This window comes from Lolium perenne, chromosome 2 (genome assembly GCF_019359855.2).
Source record: "Lolium perenne isolate Kyuss_39 chromosome 2, Kyuss_2.0, whole genome shotgun sequence".
NCBI lineage: Eukaryota > Viridiplantae > Streptophyta > Magnoliopsida > Poales > Poaceae > Lolium > Lolium perenne.
Genome location: NC_067245.2, coordinates 297,398,918 through 297,408,359, shown reverse-complemented (window position 1 = coordinate 297,408,359; position 9,442 = coordinate 297,398,918). Strand labels below are relative to the sequence as shown.

The window sequence follows — 9,442 nt, the reverse complement described above, 5'->3', positions numbered from 1 at the left end:
TCTCCATCTCCACTACTTATAAAGGCAAGAACTTTGTGGGAAAATTAAATCTCGGCCGTCTATCTGCCTACATCCTACGGTCCAGGATCGGCTGTTCTCCCCTCTTCGCCCACCCGCGAAATTTACATGGGAAATTCTACGAAGAGGCGCCGCACCGGCTGCTCTTTCGTGCGACGCTTTAGGTTCGCGAAAAACTATCGCTCCTCTTACTCAGCTGACACCTTATCTCTTCGACCCAACCCATCTCTGAACCACGTAATCTCTTCCTCTCTCTTTTCTCTCTCCCCGGAGAAGATGCGCTAGGCGGAGAGGCCGGAGAGCCATCGGAAGGAGGGGGGCCGCTGCCGCTGCGGACCGCGGGGAGGAGATGTCGGTCGGCAGCGCGTGCACTCCACCGACGATTACGCAGCATCGGCCCGCCGCAGACGAGCGCGAGAAGGAGGCATCCGTCAGCTGGACTCCACCGACGAGCACAAGGCGCGGAGCCTGCCGATGACAAGCACGAGGAGGAGGTCCCCGTCGGAAGGGCGGGATTCCCCAACAAGGACACGACGCGGAGCCTTCCGCCGACGAGCGCGGAGCGGAGTCCTCCGTCGGCAGCGCGGGGGACTCCACCGACGAGGACATAGCACGGAGCCCGCCGTCGACGAGCGCAAGGAGGAGGCGCCGGTCGGAAGGCCGGGGATTCCGCCACCGACAATCACGGAGGCCACAGGAAACAAGCGCGAGGTGTTCGTCGCTGGCAAGGGGGCGCCGCCGCCGACGAGGATGTGTCCATTCTTAGTGCAGGGGAGGCGCCTGCCGAGCATGCCAAGGACGGCTGCGTCGATGAGTACGTAGGAGCGAGCACACAACCATAATCTGGTTTTTGTTGGGTTTTATCCAGTGATTTTGGTGAACATCCTAGTTTCATGTGTCGCCATTTTTTTTTTGGAGGACAAGAAATTCATCACACCCTCAACTATTTGAAGTCTGCCGATTAGCAAGCAACCTCACTATTTTTGCAAAAAGAATCTGGTAGCTAGGCGGTGGAAATTTGCAGAAATAAGAATCTGGTAGCTAAGCGGTGGAAATTTGGCAGTTAGGAAATAAGAACCTGTCAGCTAAGCACTGAAAATTTTGGCAGAATTTTTTGGCAATTAGGCACACTGAGAATTTTGCAATTACTAGTATAATTTTGGCAATTAGTTTAAATTAACTTTTAGGCACTATAAACTTGGCAGCTAAGTAAAATTAACTTGGCGACTAGGCACTAAATAACCAGTGGCATTATTACATTGTAAAAATATGTTAACTACGTTTATTTTTTCTGGCAGTCAAGTGCAATTTATTTGGCAATTGTTCATGTATAATCTGTGGCAGTGTATTTTGTAGTTGTAGGCTTTCACGTTGGTTTGAACTTTGAAGTGGCGACCAAATGTAATGTGTCTGACAACTATTCATCTGTTTGCTGGCAAGTGTATTATTAATTGATTTGATCATTTTGATCTTGTTAAAAAGTTTCGACCATACATAGCTAATCTTGGTTAGTACTACCAGTGTGACTATGCTAGGCTACTGCACCATGTAGCCATTTTCAAAGTTTTTCTGCCCATATGAGGACGGCAACATGCATGCAGTATTTTTTCTACATAGACGTGAGCTAGTGGGCGACAGCCTGTCAGAGCTAGTGGGCCGTGATAGTTTATCAGGAGGGTAGAGCATGCCGCCGCACGGATCAAGATATGTGCGGTGCCGCTAGGTAGTGCAGTCCAATTTACATTCCTCCCATCGTTCAGTTACACCCTCCTCCTTAGATCCGAAAATTACGTTGTAAACAGCCCACACGGGCTGCAAACCATCCTCCTGGCGAAGCAGACCTAGCCGCCGCAGTTCCTCGAGGAGCTCCGCCGGGAGTGCCACGTTTATCAGATCGGAATCAGGCTGAGAATGGGGTGAGATCCGCACTAAACGCGCCCCAGCCTGCCAAGGAGATCATCTCACGGACCCGCACCATTCTGAGAATTATCGGAACCCCTCACCACCACCGTTGCAGGAGATCAGCACCTACGCGACGCGCCGTCCGCCCACACGTCGCCGCGAAGCGCCTCCCGCCACTACACATCCCCCTGTCGCGAAGTGACTCGACCCAAGCCAATCACAAAAAGATTCAGGTAACTTTGTCCTGCTATAGACATTGATTTATTCAAATTGAGTATGTTGGAAATGGGGAGGAACGGAACGTCTTGCAGATGACGGACCTAAACCTGATGGACAAGACGCTGGGATGTGGTAGGTGCAACGTGCAGATACAAGCATCAAATTGTGATTGCAATTGGTTCAAGTACGCAATCCTGAATTTTTTGTGTTTTTCTTGTAGAGTTAATGTATGGAGAAGACAGCCAGTCCATCGACCGCATCCTGATCGTGTGCAAGGACGCCTTGGCATTCTTTGTTCACAATCTCACTAGCCTGTGCACACTCAACAAGTTAATACCAAGATCAGCTTCACATCCTTTTAGGCTTAGAGAACTAATTCCGAGTTCATTGGATTTTTTCATCACTAAGAGCTTATTGCTGCTTTTAATTTTGTTTCTGCAGTATTATATATTGGTACGAGAGGGTTAAGCAGATGGAATAAGGTTGTTGCATTGCTGTATTTTTTCTTCGGCTATTTTGATTTTATTCCGTGCATATTTGCTCTCTCTGATACTAAAGCTGGATCAGTGGGAAAATTATGGAAATTTTGATCATATGCTTTTTAGTAGTGCTCTTGCTAAATAACGAACATTCTTCAAGGTTCTTGGCACTGTACTGAATATAATTCTATTTTAAGCTTCTTAGCAGACGTTTATGCCAATCCTAATTCAATGGACCATTGTCCAATCCTACAGCTGCAACTAAGTTTGATCACTCCGTGAAGCTTACTCTTCAGATGCAATGGACCATTGTTAAAGAGGTACTAAATTTTATGATTCAAAAATGTTATTGACTTTTTTGTCTTATTTGTTTGTGTCTTGGGAAGTTGGCATACAAAGATGTGACCATTCGTTGCTTCGGGCGGCATGAGTTGAGTTGCACTGCACATGTGTATTTCCTCTGAAAAAGTGCAGATTAACCAAGGCCAGCATATTTTTATTTTGGGCGAGTACTTCTATGGTTGCCGACTGGTATTGGTAGATAGTAGCCAAAAACCCACAATACATTTAGTAATTTTATTAGAGCCACAACCATCTAATGCATGGACTACTCAAGTGATGCAGACAATAGAGCCCATACCAAAACCTGAACCGAGTATAGGGGGGACTAATAAAGACTGATCAAATATGAGAATTAGTTACCATACATGAACATCAGTGGGTCATATTAGTCAGAGTATTCGCGAAGTAGGCCCGATATAAGAGGACTTCGGTGATGAATGTTTGTCAAGAACAACAATCAGTTCATCTAAAAAATCAGGCTGAGTACTTTGACATTGTCATGGTTAGGGTACGTTAGTTTCAACAATCAGCCCTGTTGCTGTATGAAAACCTATATTGCTTCACATGGTACTGCACACATTTGACATTGTCATGATTTGGGACTCATCTTTGGATTATTTGTTGATTTTTTTGTGAATATTCTTTTGGTTAGTCTAATTCCTTTTTTTGTAGAAATATGATTTGTCAATAATTACCAATTTTTATTAACTATGAATCGTGCTTTGCACGTACACACTTTGCCCCATATTTGTTGTTTCACTCTAAATATTCCAAGAATGTCATCTATGTTTGAATGAAATTGTGTATGGTTCGACTTCATTTTTTTTTTAGATTTTGGATGTCATGATTTTTTGTATGGACGTCATTCATTGTTTTTTTCTTTAAGGGAGACAAAAACTTTGCCTCATATTATTAATTAAGAAGAGCATTCCCGAAAGACCAGAGTGATTTTCTTTGGGATGCATGAGCACGTCCTCCTCTTCTCAATCATATTTTTCAGATGCTTGTCGTGATTTATGAAGTAGGTATTAGCGCCTCCATCTCCCTCCATGTGTACTTCAGTTGTGCTAATTTGGATTATGCACGTCCTATTTTTTTTTTCAGGCTGTGATTCATTTGCCCTTACTCCGGGTTCACAAGAAATTCATGTTTACTTAATGATTTAGAAGGAAAGTTGGGCGAATGCTACAGTAAGATACATATTATGCTAATTCAGTTTAGTTGTCTACTAACTTGCAGGGGTTCAATTGGATGCCCATGTGATGTCTTTGTTTAGTAGTTTTTGCTGTGTGTTTGGCTTAATATTTATTGGTTATTTTGCATTCTTTAATGTTTTTTTCTGTTGTAGGTTTCACATGATTTTTCTTATTTGAACTTGATAATTTATATATAGTACGTTTCTATCATTAATCGTGATCTTTAAATAGCTTCTGTTTTATAAACTTGTCACTGGCATGCTAATTTTTCTGCGGTTAGATATATTTATTAAGTGTTTACACTATCTCTGTAAGCAAGTTGCTCACCATCATATTTTGTGAGTAATCACATTGGATACTGTGAATTATGCGGCTACACTTTATTTCTACTCAGCTCTCCTGATAAGAACTACTTTTCTTTTGCTTGTGTTGAGGTGATATCACATAACACGTTTTCTATGTTGGCACACATTGCCTTATAACATATATAAACTGAGGCAGATTGACATACATCCCCAAGCCATATTGTTAACAGTTTATTATTATTCCTTATTTTGTTTGCGACCATTATTGTCGTGGATAAAAATTTATGTACTAATTGTCTGATTTTGATATATTGCTGGTGATCTGTTATTTTCCATTCAATATTGGCTAAAAGCACTATATGTTGTTCAGCGGTGTTGCAAGTTCGCGAAAAGAAGTGGGCATTGGTGAGAAGAGATAATGGTAATATCAAGGTAGAACTGTAGGAGCTTCACATTTCCTATTTACCATGGTGTCAGACATCTTGATAGTCTCCATAAGATTATATTTTATAATAATTAAAATGATATACTCTACTAATCCTCTCGTATAAATCAACAAATTGGCATGACATACGAAAATGAGTTTATATTTTTGTCTACAGCTATTCTTCTATTTCAAAATGGTGTTTCATCGATTTTTGTCTTATATGTCTTGATTGCATGTTTTCTGAAATTTCAGTTTTTGAACCATGTGATCAAATCTATGCTAATACTACTGCCATTCTGCCTGATAGATGAATGGGATTATATTTTGATAGCTCATGCGGGTGCTTGCTTGTTCTCGAGGCGCTGCATCGAGCTGGATACCATGCGTCTTGGCAGAGCAGGGGGAAACATAAAGAAGAAACTCACAACGATGCTAGAATTATTGTCATAATTTGATAGAACATTTTTAGCTAAATGTTAGAAATATTGTTGTCAGATCTCTCAATCAACGGTAGTGTTTTAGCAATGTATTCGGAACTATCACAAGTGCTCGGTCTAATAGTAGTCTGCCTAGAAACAGACATAAGGATGTTATTTTTATAGTCCATGCATTCAGTGTGCTCAGAGCTGACGGTCGTAACACATGCTTAGAGCTGCTTTTTAATGGAGTGAAATTTGTAGCGAATAGCTTGGCAGTGCATGATATATGCAGTTTTCTAGCATTTCCATATGAAAAACTTGTTTATCTGGGCTTTGGATTAAGGATATGTAGTTAGTGACTATAAATTTTTTTTTGGTATTGGGGAAGATCTATGATGTTTCAAGATAGCCGTTACTAATTTACCATTGCTAATTTGTATGGCTAATTTCATATTAGTCCAGACGTGCATTGCACGTGCAAGCTTACTAGTCTTTAAAAAGGTTCTGCGCCTTTTCTTGATTATAGAGATGATCTTTTAACAACAATAACACCACATATTTAGAGAAGTTCGGCCACTAGCCCACCAGAGATAAGACAATATCCATTATACATCATATTGTACATGTCCTTAAAGTTTTAGCTTAATTACCATGAAAATAAGAAACCATTGATTCGCCGTTATTGATATCCGGCGCCATTGATTGGTCCTCATTTGAAGAAAAATATTGTGTAGCTATTTTTATCATGACTAGTTGCGTGCCCGTGCGTTGCCACGGGAAAATATGACATGGAGAGGGGTGATTTTTATTTGATTGGTGCCACGAGCACGACGACTAATACCTCACGCTATAATGGCATTTTTATTCCTCTTCCTAATCCTTCCAAGGACCAAAAACATGTGTTCTTTTTGTCCTTTTTACACTTTTCACACTGTGATGTGTCTCATTCTATAGTGCGCAACCTAGTGATTTCCCACCATGTTAGCCATCATTGCACATGACAATTAGCAAAACTTTCATTTTGTAAGCACACCAATAATAATTATGGATTTGTTTATCGTGAATCAATTCCGAAAGTGCAACAATCTTCAACAGGAACATAAAATGCAAAGCAATGAGAAAAAAATATAGAGTACCACTGTTCTCTCTACACTGACAACATTTTTTAATAAGAAAGTATTACATCCGTTCCATAATATAGGACATTTTGCAAACTATAAGAGGTACCAAAACATCTTACATTAAGGAACAGAGGTAATATTCGATAAGAGGTGTATACAAAACTACATATTGACAATTTCCTCTACATATTGACAATTTCCTGAAATGCATACAACAATTTACACCGCTTCTAATTTTCAGCTAGATGAAAATACAATTCGGTCTAAGTCAGATCCTTGTCCGTTCATTTTGTTTCTTTTCACCAATCTTGGCGCACGTTTCTCTTTTCTGGATTGTGTCCCGCGTCTGCTCATTTGTACTCCACGTGTCTGGTTCAGTCCAAATTTTTTTAGCTGGTTCGGTTTTCTAGCGGCGTTTTATGGCTTTTTTTTAAAAAAAAAATCGGGGTCCGTGCCCTTTTTATCCTGAGGCATCTCTCACTTTCCTCATTTTCTTACCCTTCGTTTTCTCTCACTGGGAGAGAGGAGAGGCCGAGGTCGCGGGGCGGCGGAGGCGGCGGGGCTGCGGGGAGGCGGGGCTACGGTGCGGCTCTGTTTCCTTCCATGGCGAGGCCGAGGTCACTCGGGCGTGGCAGGGCAGCGGGGCGGCGGGGCTTCCTTCCACGACGGGGCGGTGGCTGGAGTTGTCGCCGCGGAGCAGGAGGTCGGAGTTGTTCGAGTCCAACTATGGGCTTGCGCGGAGGCAGAGGAGCTCCCGTCGTCCATGGCGAAGCTTCTAGCTAGTTGCCACTGTTTCGAGGAGGATGTAGGAGGATGCGTCGCCGGCGAGATTGGTATGCTTCTCTCAATTTGTTGCTCTCCTAATTTTGTTTTGAGTTCATCTACACCCCTGCAACTCCCGTCCATGCGTAGATCTGTGGTGCTATGTTTGATGCAGTTCATTTAGGTGTTTATGGTGATCGATCCCTATGTTTAGGTGTTTACGGCCTGAGCGCCATTTAGTTCATTTGTTCTAGATTTTTGTCTAGTTTCTAGTATCATTACCACAACAGCCTGAGCTTCTAAAAATGCAGTTACTGACAACTTAAATATATTCTGAACTGTATTATAGTGTTCTTTGTTCTGAACAACCCTACTCTGCTTTTTGTCGAGCACTGATTTGTTTACCTAGTTTTTGGTTAATTTCAGTAGGCACCCTGTCTAATCTAGACAGTCTGCTCATATGTAGTTCAATTGATTGCAGGGTATGATAGTGCAGGATTAGGTTATAATAGTAACATTTCATCTTGATTACTATTTGTTTCATCGTTCATGATATGAGTAAAGTTCTGAATTGGATGTCCAATTTTGCAAGCTGCAGATGGTATGAAATTGCTGCCACTGAAAACTTAAAACTATTCTGAATTGAATTATCTTGTTCTTTTGTTCTGAAAAGCCGACCCTGCTGCATTGTCGAGCACTGATTGTTAATCTTCAGTGCATAGGGTCTGTGGTGTATAGCTTTTTTGGTTAATTCATCCACTGTGTAATGTAGTTTCAGTATCATGTTTTGGTGATGCTGTTAGGCCTTGATAGGCATCTTTTTTGTGTGATCTTGATTTGTGAAGCGCCACTGCTGATGTACAATACTGTAATGTAATACATTGTTTTTGTGTTCTCTCCATTTTGGTCTGATTTTAGTTAGTCATTCTTTCTCTTTGTTATGAATAAAATAGGTTTTTGTGTTGTTTGCTTTTGTCTAGGATGATTTTGTTCGCCAGCTTCATCCCTGAGTGTATCGGAGGTGTCGAGTGCAGGCAGCCGTGGATGGTCAAGAGGTTGGTGAATAGCAAGGCAGTCGCGGATGGTCAAGCGGTTAGTGAATAGCAACATGCACTTTATTTTCGACTAAAAGCTACGGCAAAGCAATTACGTTTGTTTGTACTGTAGAGGCACTAATGAATAATAGCGTGAGATTTAAATTCTAGTAATAGCTTTTTGTGCATGCTTGGATATTACTTGCGACGACAGAAGAGTGTTCGTTTTAAGCGAAACACTGGAGTTTCATTTCCTTTTATTTCACTAATATTTTCTCGCTTTTTTATCTGGGATCCATATGTTTCTTGCGTTTGCACCTTTTTGTTGTTTTCATTGCTTTTTTTGCATTTGTCTTTTTTCGCTGGATTTGGTGGGGTAACTCCGCCTACGCCAAAAAAAATTATAAGTTGGCTAGCCGGTTCCAAGACGGGAAAAGGAGGAGGTTTCACCATTTTATGAGTTGTCTCTCATTCTCTGTCATTCATTTTCAATGTCCCTTATTTTCCTCTCTCATTTTCCATCTTTCATTCTCTCAGTTTTGCTCATTTTTATTAATTATTTCTAGCTCTGTATTTCTTGATTTGCTATCATTTTTTAGATTAGTCTTAAATTATTTAGCTCAGTCTTAGACATATTGCATTCCACGACGCTCCGTCTTTTCTTCAGTTTATCTCTGTCTCAGATTTCATCAGTGTCTCTACTTGAGCTCTCAGTGTCTCAGTTACCCTCATTTTTCATTTCTCACTGCTGTTACTTCAGTTTGCTTAATTTTCAGTCATTCCTTCTTGAGTCTTTGTTCACTATTTCTTAAGTCTTCTTCATCTTGTCATTTCCGAAGTCTCTCCGTTTGTTCACTATTTCGTAGTTTCTTCTTAAGTCTCTCCGTATGTTCACTTAGTTTCTGTTTAGTCTCTCAGTTTGGTCAATCTCTGTTTTGAATTTTCTGAGACTCTTCATTCCAACCTACGGCCCTAGTGGCTCATCTCCGTCCGGCATGAATCAGGCGCCAACAGTAGCTGTTGCACAAGTGCCAACAGCAGCCGCGCCGCTGCACTAATCCTCAAGGTACCTCTCTCTCTCTCTCTCTCCAGTAGCTTTTTAACATTTGTATGTGTGTCATTCCAGGAAGATTTTAGTTAGTCGTTTTCAGTGCACTAGAAAATAAGGCAGGTTAGGGCCTAGTGGCGGGGCGTGTGTGCGGATGTGTGCACCGATTT

General features: G+C 41.5%; 1 long non-coding RNA gene across 1 annotated transcript; it reads left to right on the top strand.

Moving 5' to 3' along the window:
- Positions 1-250: 250 nt before the first annotated feature.
- LOC127336121 (uncharacterized) lies at positions 251-5,590 on the top strand. The gene is made up of 4 exons (XR_011752780.1): positions 251-2,271; positions 2,360-4,150; positions 4,832-4,893; positions 5,196-5,590. It is a non-coding gene; the product is annotated as an uncharacterized lncRNA (long non-coding RNA).
- Positions 5,591-9,442: the final 3,852 nt, after the last annotated feature.